Source organism: Schistocerca cancellata, chromosome 7 (genome assembly GCF_023864275.1).
Source record: "Schistocerca cancellata isolate TAMUIC-IGC-003103 chromosome 7, iqSchCanc2.1, whole genome shotgun sequence".
In the NCBI taxonomy this organism is placed as follows: domain Eukaryota; kingdom Metazoa; phylum Arthropoda; class Insecta; order Orthoptera; family Acrididae; genus Schistocerca; species Schistocerca cancellata.
The window spans coordinates 438,809,452-438,826,131 of record NC_064632.1 but is presented as its reverse complement, the minus strand read 5'-3'; the positions used below and the strand labels follow the sequence as shown (position 1 = coordinate 438,826,131).

The following is a 16,680-nucleotide window of genomic DNA, read 5'->3' as shown; positions in this document are numbered from 1 at the left end:
CTGAGTAGCTATTGGTGTCATGTGAGGCAAACTGGTTTGTGATGTTGTTGTCTATTCCAAAATCTTGAAGCTTGCTAGTGTTTTGTGTCTTGACTGGCTCTGTATCTGCTTATGTGGTAGAGCTTCTGTGTATGTGACATAATGAATATTGCATGCAGAGATTGTCCAATCTTTCTCCTAGACACAGGATGAGAGGTGCATCAGCTGCAATTATGAACAGCATCGACTTGTATGACATTGATGGGATTCAAAGTGCTGTCACTGCAGGTGACACCTCACCAGATTCTTAACTGAAGCATATCTGCCTGTGTAATGAGCCACTGCCCTTCACCTAAAAACCAACTATTACAGCAAATCTGTGGTGAAGCAGCATGTCATGTACAAATTTCACTGGTGTGAACCACAAGGTATTTTCCCACATGTCTGGCAATCAGCCACTACATATAGTTACCTAAATTAATTTCAAAGGTGTCAGTTAATGAATACCACAACACTGAAGTGTTTAGAAAGCAGACCAGTATGCTAATATTAACATACAGTGTTATATGTTAATATTAGCATACTGGTCTGCTTTCTAAACACTTCAATGTTGTGGTATTCATTGGCTGACACTTTTGAAATTAATTTAGGTAACTATATGTAGTGGCTGATTGCCAGACATGTGGGAAAATACTTTGTGGGTCACACCAGCGAAATTTGTACATGACATGCTGATTCACCACAGATTTGCAGTAATAGTTGGTTTTTAGGTGAAGGGCAGTGTCTTATTACACAGGCAGATGTGCTTCAGTTAAGAATCTGATGAGGTGTCACCTGCAGTCTGTATTATGAGGGCTGCAGCTGGATAGCAAGGCCACTAGGAAAGTTACTTGAAACATAATGTTAACTGAACTTCCTGTAAAAGGGTAGCCTGCACACTTAATGATTAAAGAGACATCTTCCTTCACATGTTTATTTATGCTGCTGAAACAATTATGGCATCAGCTGCAGCCATGAAGATGAATAGAGATAAATGTTGTGGGTCTGTGTGCAGACAGTATGTGATAGTGGCATACAGGCACCAGAAGCTTTGTAGGCGTTAGAGAAAAATAAATATTAGGTAATGCAAGCTAATGTTAGAGCGCTAGAGTGTATTTAAGCAGTAGTCTGAGTGAAACTATGTGAGTGAGAAAGATTTGGAACATGCAGCTATCTTGTGTAAAGTTGATGTAAGGTTTCCAAATGTTGTGTGTGGCAGTAGGTGTGTGTTATGAAATGACGTGATTGAGACAGTAGGAAGAGATGTTGTGACAGCTGAGTGTGATACTGAGGAAGAGAAGAGGCTTTTGCCTGTGCTAGTCTTAGTCTTAATCTTAGGCTTAGACTGGCTGTGATTTGTGTCAGGTTTGCCAATGAGCTGAAGGGGTGCTAGTGACATGTACTTGTGTCAGTGTAGTTGTGGTTTTGGTGTGCTTGCTGACTTGTTATTAGAGTGACGTTTTAGATGTGCATTGGTGATGTAAGGGATAGGTTTATCGCCAGTTTTATCATGTTCTGTTGTGAATGAAAGAGAGTGGAGGAGAACTGCGTAAATGGAGAGCATAGTTTGTGACAAGTGGGTGCAGATATGAATCGAAACTTGTGTAGGTGGCTGAGGGTATTAGCAGCTGATGTGAGACATGAGAGAGTGAGATTGCGAAAGAAATGTGGAACGCTTTACGATTTTGCGTGTCATCCTTGCGCAGGGGCCATGCTAATCTTCTCTGTATCGTTCCAATTTTAGTATATGTACCGCCGAAGCGAGTACATTCGAGGAGCCCTCTGAAATTGTATATATAGTTATGGCGTCGCGTCAAACATGGTTCGGCTTGGACGTAGCTTTACGCAGCTCTGGCGAGGAACACAAGGCCTGCCGAGTGCTAATCTGTCAATTAATTACTGCGAGGTGTCGTTATTAGTAAGTGGCAGCTCTGTCATCTGTATTATTTGGCAGTATTGGATGTAAAACTTAGATCGTAGAGTCGCTTGCTCTCGCAGCATCCACCCAGAGCAGCAGCAGCTTCACACAGCTGCCGCTAGGCGGCAGCAAGACATGTTGGCACCTATTGACGCCATGTTCTTACATCCCGAATTTAGTGTCTTACAGGCATACCTATGAAACACACTTCTCTAATGTGTGGGATAAATGACTGATTGGAGCTGGTAGCAGGTCTTCAAGACTCTCAAAACAAGTGAATATTTTTGCGAAACTGTCTTCACTGCTAACACAAATTTCATTACTCTTGCAGTGGTACTTTCTTACGATACTAATCCATTTAATGACAAAGTCGCAAATTTAAGGCAACTTTTAACTCACACATCAAGTACACCACAAGAAGACACAGTCTGTGACCATGTAAATTATTGAGTAACTCCACAGACACCAAGCATGGTCCTATTCATCCAATGGCGCTAGAAGACAATTGTGACTGCAAGAAGAGACACAGTAGCCTCACGAACCATTAAAAACAGCATTCATATTGCACACTTGGAACACAGCTGTGTAGGTCATTACTAGGGCATGGATGGGTGAATGCGAGTTGTGTGAGATAGTAGTAGGAATCATGGACATAGTTCCGTTTTCAGTACAATACCAGGTGATATATTTGTGTTGATCCAAGTTTACACAGGGCAGGTCGACTTGACAACAGTGAAACACTGTGATGGAGATGTGTGAATGAGCCTAAAATATTGAGGGGACTTGTGGTAGGAGAAACCAGGTTAGCATTGTGTTAGTAGCTATAGTTATGTTCCTGGGAAATGTCAATCAGTTGTAATCCAGTTTGGTGAATGTTGTTATTGCAGGAAGAATTGCTAGTGCAAAACAAAGAGTGATAGATTTAGTATCTGAAAGCAGTTAACAACTGAGTAGCTATTGGTGTCATGTGAGGCAAACTGGTTTGTGATGTTGTTGTCTATTCCAAAATCTTGAAGCTTGCTAGTGTTTTGTGTCTTGACTGGCTCTGTATCTGCTTATGTGGTAGAGCTTCTGTGTATGTGACATAATGAATATTGCATGCAGAGATTGTCCAATCTTTCTCCTAGACACAGGATGAGAGGTGCATCAGCTGCAATTATGAACAGCATCGACTTGTATGACATTGATGGGATTCAAAGTGCTGTCACTGCAGGTGACACCTCACCAGATTCTTAACTGAAGCATATCTGCCTGTGTAATGAGCCACTGCCCTTCACCTAAAAACCAACTATTACAGCAAATCTGTGGTGAAGCAGCATGTCATGTACAAATTTCACTGGTGTGACCCACAAGGTATTTTCCCACATGTCTGGCAATCAGCCACTACATATAGTTACCTAAATTAATTTCAAAGGTGTCAGTTAATGAATACCACAACACTGAAGTGTTTAGAAAGCAGACCAGTATGCTAATATTAACATACAGTGTTATATGTTAATATTAGCATACTGGTCTGCTTTCTAAACACTTCAATCTTGTGGTATTCATTGGCTGACACTTTTGAAATTAATTTAGGTAACTATATGTAGTGGCTGATTGCCAGACATGTGGGAAAATACTTTGTGGGTCACACCATCGAAATTCGTACATGACATGCTGATTCACCACAGATTTGCTGTAATAGTTGGTTTTTAGGTGACGGGCAGTGTCTTATTTCACAGGCAGATGTGCTTCAGTTAAGAATCTGATGAGGTGTCACCTGCAGTCTGTATTATGAGGGCTGCAGCTGGATAGCAAGGCCACTAGGAAAGTTACTTGAAACATAATGTTAAATGAACTTCCTGTAAAGGGGTAGCTTGCACACTTAATGATTAAAGAGACATCTTCCTTCACATGTTTATTTATGCTGCTGAAACAATTATGGCATCAGCTGCAGCCATGAAGATGAATAGAGATAAATGTTGTGGGTCTGTGTGCAGACAGTATGTGATAGTGGCATACAGGCACCAGAAGCTTTGTAGGCGTTAGAGAAAAATAAATATTAGGTAATGCAAGCTAATGTTAGAGCGCTAGAGTGTATTTAAGCAGTAGTCTGAGTGAAACTATGTGAGTGAGAAAGATTTGGAACATGCAGCTATCTTGTGTAAAGTTGATGTAGGGTTTCCAAATGTTGTGTGTGGCAGTAGGTGTGTGTTATGAAATGACATGATTGAGACAGTAGGAAGAGATGTTGTGACAGCTGAGTGTGATACTGAGGAAGAGAAGAGGCTTTTGCCTGTGCTAGTCTTAGTCTTAATCTTAGGCTTAGACTGGCTGTGATTTGTGTCAGGTTTGCCAATGAGCTGAAGGGGTGCTAGTGACATGTACTTGTGTCAGTGTAGTTGTGGTTTTGGTGTGCTTGCTGACTTGTTATTAGAGTGACGTTTTAGATGTGCATTGGTGATGTAAGGGATAGGTTTATCGCCAGTTTTATCATGTTCTGTTGTGAATGAAAGAGAGTGGAGGAGAACTGCGTAAATGGAGAGCATAGTTTGTGACAAGTGGGTGCAGATATGAAGCGAAACTTGTGTAGGTGGCTGAGGGTATTAGCAGCTGATGTGAGACATGAGAGAGTGAGATTGCGAAAGAAATGTGGAACGCTTCACGATTTTGCGTGTCATCCCTGCGCAGGGGCCATGCTAATCTTCTCTGTATCGTTCCAATTTTAGTATATGTACCGCCGAAGCGAGTACATTCGAGGAGCCCTCTGAAATTGTATATATAGTTATGGCGTCGCGTCAAACATGGTTCGGCTTGGACGTAGCTTTACGCAGCTCTGGCGAGGAACACAAGGCCTGCCGAGTGCTAATCTGTCAATTAATTACTGCGAGGTGTCGTTATTAGTAAGTGGCAGCTCTGTCATCTGTATTATTTGGCAGTGTTGGATGTAAAACTTAGATCGTAGAGTCGCTTGCTCTCGCAGCATCCACCCAGAGCAGCAGCAGCTTCACACAGCTGCCGCTAGGCGGCAGCAAGACATGTTGGCACCTATTGACGCCATGTTCTTACATCCCGAATTTAGTGTCTTACAGGCATACCTATGAAACACACTTCTCTAATGTGTGGGATAAATGACTGATTGGAGCTGGTAGCAGGTCTTCATGACTCTCAAAACAAGTGAATATTTTTGCGAAACTGTCTTCACTGCTAATACAAATTTCATTACTCTTGCAGTGGTACTTTCTTACGATACTAATCCATTTAATGACAAAGTCGCAAATTTAAGGCAACTTTTAGCTCACACATCAAGTACACCACAAGAAGACACAGTCTGTGACCATGTAAATTATTGAGTAACTCCACAGACACCAAGCGTGGTCCTATTCATCCAATGGCGCTAGAAGACAATTGTGACTGCAAGAAGAGACACAGTAGCCTCACGAACCATTAAAAACAGCATTCATATTGCACACTTGGAACACAGCTGTGTAGGTCATTACTAGGGCATGGATGGGTGAATGCGAGTTGTGTGAGATAGTAGTAGGAATCATGGACATAGTTCCGTTTTCAGTACAATACCAGGTGATATATTTGTGTTGATCTAAGTTTACACAGGGCAGGTCGACTTGACAACAGTGAAACACTGTGATGGAGATGTGTGAATGAGCCTAAAATATTGAGGGGACTTGTGGTAGGAGAAACCAGGTTAGCATTGTGTTAGTAGCTATAGTTATGTTCCTGGGAAATGTCAATCAGTTGTAATCCAGTTTGGTGAATGTTGTTATTGCAGGAAGAATTGCTAGTGCAAAACAAAGAGTGATAGATTTAGTATCTGAAAGCAGTTAACAACTGAGTAGCTATTGGTGTCATGTGAGGCAAACTGGTTTGTGATGTTGTTGTCTATTCCAAAATCTTGAAGCTTGCTAGTGTTTTGTGTCTTGACTGGCTCTGTATCTGCTTATGTGGTAGAGCTTCTGTGTATGTGACATAATGAATATTGCATGCAAAGATTGTCCAATCTTTCTCCTAGACACAGGATGAGAGGTGCATCAGCTGCAATTATGAACAGCATCGACTTGTATGACATTGATGGGATTCAAAGTGCTGTCACTGCAGGTGACACCTCACCAGATTCTTAACTGAAGCATATCTGCCTGTGTAATGAGCCACTGCCCTTCACCTAAAAACCAACTATTACAGCAAATCTGTGGTGAAGCAGCATGTCATGTACAAATTTCACTGGTGTGACCCACAAGGAATTTTCCCACATGTCTGGCAATCAGCCACTACATATAGTTACCTAAATTAATTTCAAAGGTGTCAGTTAATGAATACCACAACACTGAAGTGTTTAGAAAGCAGACCAGTATGCTAATATTAAAATACAGTGTTATATGTTAATATTAGCATACTGGTCTGCTTTCTAAACACTTCAATGTTGTGGTATTCATTGGCTGACACTTTTGAAATTAATTTAGGTAACTATATGTAGTGGCTGATTGCCAGACATGTGGGAAAATACTTTGTGGGTCACACCATCGAAATTTGTACATGACATGCTGATTCACCACAGATTTGCTGTAATAGTTGGTTTTTAGGTGACAGGCAGTGTCTTATTTCACAGGCAGATGTGCTTCAGTTAAGAATCTGATGAGGTGTCACCTGCAGTCTGTATTATGAGGGCTGCAGCTGGATAGCAAGGCCACTAGGAAAGTTACTTGAAACATAATGTTAAATGAACTTCCTGTAAAGGGGTAGCTTGCACACTTAATTATTAAAGAGACATCTTCCTTCACATGTTTATTTATGCTGCTGAAACAATTATGGCATCAGCTGCAGCCATGAAGATGAACAGAGATAAATGTTGTGGGTCTGTGTGCAGACAGTATGTGATAGTGGCATACAGGCACCAGAAGCTTTGTAGGCGTTAGAGAAAAATAAATATTAGGTAATGCAAGCTAATGTTAGAGCGCTAGAGTGTATTTAAGCAGTAGTCTGAGTGAAACTATGTGAGTGAGAAAGATTTGGAACATGCAGCTATCTTGTGTAAAGTTGATGTAAGGTTTCCAAATGTTGTGTGTGGCAGTAGGTGTGTGTTATGAAATGACATGATTGAGACAGTAGGAAGAGATGTTGTGACAGCTGAGTGTGATACTGAGGAAGAGAAGAGGCTTTTGCCTGTGCTAGGCTTAGTCTTAATCTTAGGCTTAGACTGGCTGTGATTTGTGTCAGGTTTGCCAATGAGCTGAAGGGGTGCTAGTGACATGTACTTGTGTCAGTGTAGTTGTGGTTTTGGTGTGCTTGCTGACTTGTTATTAGAGTGACGTTTTAGATGTGCATTGGTGATGTAAGGGATAGGTTTATCGCCAGTTTTATCATGTTCTGTTGTGAATGAAACCGAGTGGAAAAGAACTGCGTAAATGGAGAGCATAGTTTGGGACAAGTGGGTGCAGATATGAAGCGAAACTTGTGTAGGTGGCTGAGCGTATTAGCAGCTGATGTGAGACATGAGAGAGTGAGATTGCGAAAAAAAATGTGGAACGCTTCACGATTTTGCGTGTCATCCTTGCGCAGGGGCCATGCTAATCTTCTCTGTATCGTTCCAATTTTAGTATATGTACCGCCGAAGCGAGTACATTCGAGGAGCCCTCTGAAATTGTATATATAGTTATGGCGTCGCGTCAAACATGGTTCGGCTTGGACGTAGCTTTACGCAGCTCTGGCGAGGAACACAAGGCCTGCCGAGTGCTAATCTGTCAATTAATTACTGCGAGGTGTCGTTATTAGTAAGTGGCAGCTCTGTCAACTGTATTATTTGGCAGTATTGGATGTAAAACTTAGATCGTAGAGTCGCTTGCTCTCGCAGCGTCCACCCAGAGCAGCAGCAGCTTCACACAGCTGCCGCTAGGCGGCAGCAAGACGTGTTGGCACCTATTGACGTCATGTTCTTACATCCCGAATTTAGTGTCTTACAGGCATACCTATGAAACACACTTCTCTAATGTGTGGGATAAATGACTCTGATTGGAGCTGGTAGCAGGTCTTCAAGACTCTCAAAACAAGTGAATATTTTTGCGAAACTGTCTTCACTGCTAACACAAATTTCATTACTCTTGCAGTGGTACTTTCTTATGATACTAATCGATTTAATGACAGAGTCGCATATGTAAGGCAACTTTTAACTCACACATCAAGTACACCACAAGAAGACACAGTCTGTGACCATGTAAATTATTGAGTAACTCCACAGACACCAAGCATGGTCCTATTCATCAAATGGCGCCAGAAGACAATTGTGACTGCAAGAAGAGACACAGTAGCCTCACGAACCATTAAAAACAGCATTCATATTGCACACTTTGAAACACAGCAGTGTAGGTCATTACTAGGGCATGGATGGGTGAATGCGAGTTGTGTGAGGAATGATGGACATAGTTCCGTTTTCAGTACAATACCAGGTGATATATTTGTGTTGATCCAAGTTTACACAGGGCAGGTCTACTTGACAACAGTGAAACACTGTGATGGAGATGTGTGAATGAGCCTAAAATATTGAGGGGACTTGTGGTAGGAGAAACCAGGTTATCATTGTGTTAGCAGCTATAGTTATGTTCCTGGAAAATGTCAATCAGATGTAATCCAGTTTGGTGAATGTTGTTATTGCAGGAAGAATTGCTAGTGCAAAACAAAGAGTGATAGATTTAGTATCTGAAAGCAGTTAACAACTGAGTAGCTATTGGTGTCATGTGAGACAAACTGGTTTGTGATGTAGTTGTCTATTCCAAAATCTTGAAGCTTGCTAGTGTTTTGTGTCTAGACTGGCTCTGTATCTGCTTATGTGGTAGAGCTTCTGTGTATGTGACATAATGAATATTGCACGCAGAGATTGTCCAATCTTTCTCCTAGACACAGGATGAGAGGTGCATCAGCTGCAATTATGAACAGCATCTACTTGTATGACATTGATGGGATTCAAAGTGCTGTCACTGCAGGTGACACCTCACCAGATTCTTAACTGAAGCATATCTGCCTGTGTAATGAGCCACTGCCCTTCACCTAAAAACCAACTATTACAGCAAATCTGTGGTGAAGCAGCATGTCATGTACAAATTTCACTGGTGTGACCCACAAAGAATTTTCCCACATGTCTGGGAATCAGCCACTACATATAGTTACCTAAATTAATTTCAAAGGTGTCAGTTAATGAATACCACAACACTGAAGTGTATAGAAAGCAGTCCAGTATGCTAATATTAACATACAGTGTTATATGTTAATATTAGCATACTGGTCTGCTTTCTAAACACTTCAATCTTGTGGTATTCATTGGCTGACACTTTTGAAATTAATTTAGGTAACTATATGTAGTGGCTGATTGCCAGACATGTGGGAAAATACTTTGTGGGTCACACCATCGAAATTTGTAAATGACATGCTGATTCACCACAGATTTGCTGTAATAGTTGGTTTTTAGGTGACGGGCAGTGTCTTACTTCACAGGCAGATGTGCTTCAGTTAAGAATCTGATGAGGTGTCACCTGCAGTCTGTATTATGAGGGCTGCAGCTGGATAGCAAGGCCACTAGGAAAGTTACTTGAAACATAATGTTAAATGAACTTCCTGTAAAGGGGTAGCTTGCACACTTAATGATTAAAGAGACATCTTCCTTCACATGTTTATTTATGCTGCTGAAACAATTATGGCATCAGCTACAGCCATGAAGATGAATAGAGATAAATGTTGTGGGTCTGTGTGCAGACAGTATGTGATAGTGGCATACAGGCACCAGAAGCTTTGTAGGCGTTAGAGAAAAATAAATATTAGGTAATGCAAGCTAATGTTAGAGCGCTAGAGTGTATTTAAGCAGTAGTCTGAGTGAAACTATGTGAGTGTGAAAGATGTGGAACATGCAGCTATCTTGTGTAAAGTTGATGTAAGGTTTCCAAATGTTGTGTGTGGCAGTAGGTGTGTGTTATGAAATGACATGATTGAGACAGTAGGAAGAGATGTTGTGACAGCTGAGTGTGATACTGAGGAAGAGAAGAGGCTTTTGCCTGTGCTAGTCTTAGTCTTAATCTTAGGCTTAGACTGGCTGTGATTTGTGTCAGGTTTGCCAATGAGCTGAAGGGGTGCTAGTGACATGTACTTGTGTCAGTGTAGTTGTGGTTTTGGTGTGCTTGCTGACTTGTTATTAGAGTGACGTTTTAGATGTGCATTGGTGATGTAAAGGATAGGTTTATCGCCAGTTTTATCATGTTCTGTTGTGAATGAAAGAGAGTGGAGGAGAACTGCGTAAATGGAGAGCATAGTTTGTGACAAGTGGGTGCAGATATGAATCGAAACTTGTGTAGGTGGCTGCGGGTATTAGCAGCTGATGTGAGACATGAGAGAGTGAGATTGCGAAAAAAATGTGGAACGCTTCATGATTTTGCGTGTCATCCTTGTGCAGGGGCCATGCTAATCTTCTCTGTATCGTTCCAATTTTAGTATATGTACCGCCGAAGCGAGTACATTCGAGGAGCCCTCTGAAATTGTATATATAGTTATGGCGTCGCGTCAAACATGGTTCGGCTTGGATGTAGCTTTACGCAGCTCTGGCGAGGAACACAAGGCCTGCCGAGTGCTAATCTGTCAATTAATTACTGCGAGGTGTCGTTATTAGTAAGTGGCAGCTCTGTCAACTGTATTATTTGGCAGTATTGGATGTAAAACTTAGATCGTAGAGTCGCTTCCTCTCGCAGCGTCCACCCAGAGCAGCAGCAGCTTCACACAGCTGCCGCTAGGCGGCAGCAAGACGTGTTGGCACCTATTGACGCCATGTTCTTACATCCCGAATTTAGTGTCTTACAGGCATACCTATGAAACACACTTCTCTAATGTGTGGGATAAATGGCTCTGATTGGAGCTGGTAGCAGGTCTTCAAGACTCTCAAAACAAGTGAATATTTTTGCGAAACTGTCTTCACTGCTAACACAAATTTCATTACTCTTGCAGTGGTACTTTCTTATGATACTAATCGATTTAATGACAGAGTCGCATATGTAAGGCAACTTTTAACTCACACATCAAGTACACCACAAGAAGACACAGTCTGTGACCATGTAAATTATTGTCGGTTGGTTGGTTGGGTTGGGGAAGGAGACCAGACAAGGTGGTCATCGGTCTCATCGGATTAGGGAAGGATTGGGAAGGAAGTCGGCCATGCCCTTTCAGAGGAACCATCCCGGCATTTGCCTGGAGTGATTTAGGGAAATCACAGAAAACCTAAATCAGGATGGCCGGACGCGGGATTGAACCGTCGTCCTCCCGAATGCGAGTCCAGTGTCTAACCACTGCGCCACCCCGCTCGGTATGTAAATTATTGAGTAACTCCACAGAAACCAAGCATGGTCCTATTCATCCAATGGCGCCAGAAGACAATTGTGACTGCAAGAAGAGACACAGTAGCCTCACGAACCATTAAAAACAGCATTCATATTGCACACTTTGAAACACAGCAGTGTAGGTCATTACTAGGGCATGGATGGGTGAATGCGAGTTGTGTGAGGAATGATGGACATAGTTCCGTTTTCAGTACAATACCAGGTGATATATTTGTGTTGATCCAAGTTTACACAGGGCAGGTCTACTTGACAACAGTGAAACACTGTGATGGAGATGTGTGAATGAGCCTAAAATATTGAGGGGACTTGTGGTAGGAGAAACCAGGTTAGCATTGTGTTAGTAGCTATAGTTATGTTCCTGGGAAATGTCAATCAGATGTAATCCAGTTTGGTGAATGTTGTTATTGCAGGAAGAATTGCTAGTGCAAAACAAAGAGTGATAGATTTAGTATCTGAAAGCAGTTAACAACTGAGTAGCTATTGGTGTCATGTGAGACAAACTGGTTTGTGATGTAGTTGTCTATTCCAAAATCTTGAAGCTTGCTAGTGTTTTGTGTCTAGACTGGCTCTGTATCTGCTTATGTGGTAGAGCTTCTGTGTATGTGACATAATGAATATTGCACGCAGAGATTGTCCAATCTTTCTCCTAGACACAGGATGAGAGGTGCATCAGCTGCAATTATGAACAGCATCTACTTGTATGACATTGATGGGATTCAAAGTGCTGTCACTGCAGGTGACACCTCACCAGATTCTTAACTGAAGCATATCTGCCTGTGTAATGAGCCACTGCCCTTCACCTAAAAACCAACTATTACAGCAAATCTGTGGTGAAGCAGCATGTCATGTACAAATTTCACTGGTGTGACCCACAAAGTATTTTCCCACATGTCTGGGAATCAGCCACTACATATAGTTACCTAAATTAATTTCAAAGGTGTCAGTTAATGAATACCACAACACTGAAGTGTATAGAAAGCAGTCCAGTATGCTAATATTAACATACAGTGTTATATGTTAATATTAGCATACTGGTCTGCTTTCTAAACACTTCAATCTTGTGGTATTCATTGGCTGACACTTTTGAAATTAATTTAGGTAACTATATGTAGTGGCTGATTGCCAGACATGTGGGAAAATACTTTGTGGGTCACACCATCGAAATTTGTAAATGACATGCTGATTCACCACAGATTTGCTGTAATAGTTGGTTTTTAGGTGACGGGCAGTGTCTTACTTCACAGGCAGATGTGCTTCAGTTAAGAATCTGATGAGGTGTCACCTGCAGTCTGTATTATGAGGGCTGCAGCTGGATAGCAAGGCCACTAGGAAAGTTACTTGAAACATAATGTTAAATGAACTTCCTGTAAAGGGGTAGCTTGCACACTTAATGATTAAAGAGACATCTTCCTTCACATGTTTACTTATGCTGCTGAAACAATTATGGCATCAGCTACAGCCATGAAGATGAATAGAGATAAATGTTGTGGGTCTGTGTGCAGACAGTATGTGATAGTGGCATACAGGCACCAGAAGCTTTGTAGGCGTTAGAGAAAAATAAATATTAGGTAATGCAAGCTAATGTTAGAGCGCTAGAGTGTATTTAAGCAGTAGTCTGAGTGAAACTATGTGAGTGAGAAAGATTTGGAACATGCAGCTATCTTGTGTAAAGTTGATGTAAGGTTTCCAAATGTTGTGTGTGGCAGTAGGTGTGTGTTATGAAATGACATGATTGAGACAGTAGGAAGAGATGTTGTGACAGCTGAGTGTGATACTGAGGAAGAGAAGAGGCTTTTGCCTGTGCTAGGCTTAGTCTTAATCTTAGGCTTAGACTGGCTGTGATTTGTGTCAGGTTTGCCAATGAGCTGAAGGGGTGCTAGTGACATGTACTTGTGTCAGTGTAGTTGTGGTTTTGGTGTGCTTGCTGACTTGTTATTAGAGTGACGTTTTAGATGTGCATTGGTGATGTAAAGGATAGGTTTATCGCCAGTTTTATCATGTTCTGTTGTGAATGAAAGAGAGTGGAGGAGAACTGCGTAAATGGAGAGCATAGTTTGGGACAAGTGGGTGCAGATATGAAGCGAAACTTGTGTAGGTGGCTGAGGGTATTAGCAGCTGATGTGAGACATGAGAGAGTGAGATTGCGAAAAAAATGTGGAACGCTTCACGATTTTGCGTGTCATCCTTGCGCAGGGGCCATGCTAATCTTCTCTGCACCGTTCCAATTTTAGTATATGTACCGCCGAAGCGAGTACATTCGAGGAGCCCTCTGAAATTGTATATATAGTTTTGGCGTCGCGTCAAACATGGTTCGGCTTGGACGTAGCTTTACGCAGCTCTGGCGAGGAACACAAGGCCTGCCGAGTGCTAATCTGTCAATTAATTACTGCGAGGTGTCGTTATTAGTAAGTGGCAGCTCTGTCAACTGTATTATTTGGCAGTATTGGATGTAAAACTTAGATCGTAGAGTCGCTTGCTCTCGCAGCATCCACCCAGAGCAGCAGCAGCTTCACACAGCTGCCGCTAGGCGGCAGCAAGACGTGTTGGCACCTATTGACGCCATGTTCTTACATCCCGAATTTAGTGTCTTACAGGCATACCTATGAAACACACTTCTCTAATGTGTGGGATAAATGACTCTGATTGGAGCTGGTAGCAGGTCTTCAAGACTCTCAAAACAAGTGAATATTTTTGCGAAACTGTCTTCACTGCTAACACAAATTTCATTACTCTTGCAGTGGTACTTTCTTATGATACTAATCGATTTAATGACAGAGTCGCATATGTAAGGCAACTTTTAACTCACACATCAAGTACACCACAAGAAGACACAGTCTGTGACCATGTAAATTATTGAGTAACTCCACAGACACCAAGCATGGTCCTATTCATCCAATGGCGCCAGAAGACAATTGTGACTGCAAGAAGAGACACAGTAGCCTCACGAACCATTAAAAACAGCATTCATATTGCACACTTTGAAACACAGCAGTGTAGGTCATTACTAGGGCATGGATGGGTGAATGCGAGTTGTGTGAGGAATGATGGACATAGTTCCGTTTTCAGTACAATACCAGGTGATATATTTGTGTTGATCCAAGTTTACACAGGGCAGGTCTACTTGACAACAGTGAAACACTGTGATGGACATGTGTGAATGAGCCTAAAATATTGAGGGGACTTGTGGTAGGAGAAACCAGGTTAGCATTGTGTTAGTAGCTATAGTTATGTTCCTGGGAAATGTCAATCAGATGTAATCCAGTTTGGTGAATGTTGTTATTGCAGGAAGAATTGCTAGTGCAAAACAAAGAGTGATAGATTTAGTATCTGAAAGCAGTTAACAACTGAGTAGCTATTGGTGTCATGTGAGACAAACTGGTTTGTGATGTAGTTGTCTATTCCAAAATCTTGAAGCTTGCTAGTGTTTTGTGTCTAGACTGGCTCTGTATCTGCTTATGTGGTAGAGCTTCTGTGTATGTGACATAATGAATATTGCACGCAGAGATTGTCCAATCTTTCTCCTAGACACAGGATGAGAGGTGCATCAGCTGCAATTATGAACAGCATCTACTTGTATGACATTGATGGGATTCAAAGTGCTGTCACTGCAGGTGACACCTCACCAGATTCTTAACTGAAGCATATCTGCCTGTGTAATGAGCCACTGCCCTTCACCTAAAAACCAACTATTACAGCAAATCTGTGGTGAAGCAGCATGTCATGTACAAATTTCACTGGTGTGACCCACAAAGTATTTTCCCACATGTCTGGGAATCAGCCACTACATATAGTTACCTAAATTAATTTCAAAGGTGTCAGTTAATGAATACCACAACACTGAAGTGAAGTGTTTAGAAAGCAGACCAGTATGCTAATATTAACATACAGTGTTATATGTTAATATTAGCATACTGGTCTGCTTTCTAAACACTTCAATGTTGTGGTATTCATTGGCTGACACTTTTGAAATTAATTTAGGTAACTATATGTAGTGGCTGATTGCCAGACATGTGGGAAAATACTTTGTGGGTCACACCATCGAAATTTGTAAATGACATGCTGATTCACCACAGATTTGCTGTAATAGTTGGTTTTTAGGTGACGGGCAGTGTCTTACTTCACAGGCAGATGTGCTTCAGTTAAGAATCTGATGAGGTGTCACCTGCAGTCTGTATTATGAGGGCTGCAGCTGGATAGCAAGGCCACTAGGAAAGTTACTTGAAACATAATGTTAAATGAACTTCCTGTAAAGGGGTAGCTTGCACACTTAATGATTAAAGAGACATCTTCCTTCACATGTTTATTTATGCTGCTGAAACAATTATGGCATCAGCTACAGCCATGAAGATGAATAGAGATAAATGTTGTGGGTCTGTGTGCAGACAGTATGTGATAGTGGCATACAGGCACCAGAAGCTTTGTAGGCGTTAGAGAAAAATAAATATTAGGTAATGCAAGCTAATGTTAGAGCGCTAGAGTGTATTTAAGCAGTAGTCTGAGTGAAACTATGTGAGTGAGAAAGATTTGGAACATGCAGCTATCTTGTGTAAAGTTGATGTAAGGTTTCCAAATGTTGTGTGTGGCAGTAGGTGTGTGTTATGAAATGACATGATTGAGACAGTAGGAAGAGATGTTGTGACAGCTGAGTGTGATACTGAGGAAGAGAAGAGGCTTTTGCCTGTGCTAGGCTTAGTCTTAATCTTAGGCTTAGACTGGCTGTGATTTGTGTCAGGTTTGCCAATGAGCTGAAGGGGTGCTAGTGACATGTACTTGTGTCAGTGTAGTTGTGGTTTTGGTGTGCTTGCTGACTTGTTATTAGAGTGACGTTTTAGATGTGCATTGGTGATGTAAGGGATAGGTTTATCGCCAGTTTTATCATGTTCTGTTGTGAATAAAAGAGAGTGGAGGAGAACTGCGTAAATGGAGAGCATAGTTTGGGACAAGTGGGTGCAGATATGAAGCGAAACTTGTGTAGGTGGCTGAGGGTATTAGCAGCTGATGTGAGTCATGAGAGAGTGAGATTGCGAAAAAAATGTGGAACGCTTCACGATTTTGCGTGTCATCCTTGCGCAGGGGCCATGCTAATCTTCTCTGTATCGTTCCAATTTTAGTATATGTACCGCCGAAGCGAGTACATTCGAGGAGCCCTCTGAAATTGTATATATAGTTATGGCGTCGCGTCAAACATGGTTCGGCTTGGACGTAGCTTTACGCAGCTCTGGCGAGGAACACAAGGCCTGCCGAGTGCTAATCTGTCAATTAATTACTGCGAGGTGTCGTTATTAGTAAGTGGCAGCTCTGTCAACTGTATTATTTGGCAGTATTGGATGTAAAACTTAGATCGTAGAGTCGCTCGCTCTCGCAGCATCCACCCAGAGCAGC

The 16,680-nt window shown here is 41.8% G+C and overlaps 6 non-coding genes across 6 annotated transcripts; all 6 read right to left on the bottom strand.

The window, feature by feature from the left end:
- Window positions 1–1,679: 1,679 nt before the first annotated feature.
- On the bottom strand, window positions 1,680–1,786 carry LOC126093502 (U6 spliceosomal RNA). Its single transcript, XR_007521649.1, has one exon. It is a non-coding gene; the product is annotated as a U6 spliceosomal RNA (small nuclear RNA).
- A 2,775-nt stretch (window positions 1,787–4,561) lies between these two features.
- On the bottom strand, window positions 4,562–4,668 carry LOC126093509 (U6 spliceosomal RNA). Its single transcript, XR_007521656.1, has one exon. It is a non-coding gene; the product is annotated as a U6 spliceosomal RNA (small nuclear RNA).
- Window positions 4,669–7,444: 2,776 nt separating this feature from the next.
- LOC126093457 (U6 spliceosomal RNA) lies at window positions 7,445–7,551 on the bottom strand. The gene has a single exon (XR_007521611.1). It is a non-coding gene; the product is annotated as a U6 spliceosomal RNA (small nuclear RNA).
- A 2,768-nt stretch (window positions 7,552–10,319) lies between these two features.
- Window positions 10,320–10,426, bottom strand: LOC126093459 (U6 spliceosomal RNA). The gene has a single exon (XR_007521613.1). It is a non-coding gene; the product is annotated as a U6 spliceosomal RNA (small nuclear RNA).
- A 3,020-nt stretch (window positions 10,427–13,446) lies between these two features.
- Window positions 13,447–13,553, bottom strand: LOC126093510 (U6 spliceosomal RNA). The gene has a single exon (XR_007521657.1). It is a non-coding gene; the product is annotated as a U6 spliceosomal RNA (small nuclear RNA).
- Window positions 13,554–16,326: 2,773 nt separating this feature from the next.
- LOC126093456 (U6 spliceosomal RNA) lies at window positions 16,327–16,433 on the bottom strand. Its single transcript, XR_007521610.1, has one exon. It is a non-coding gene; the product is annotated as a U6 spliceosomal RNA (small nuclear RNA).
- Between the last annotated feature and the right edge of the window lie 247 nt (window positions 16,434–16,680).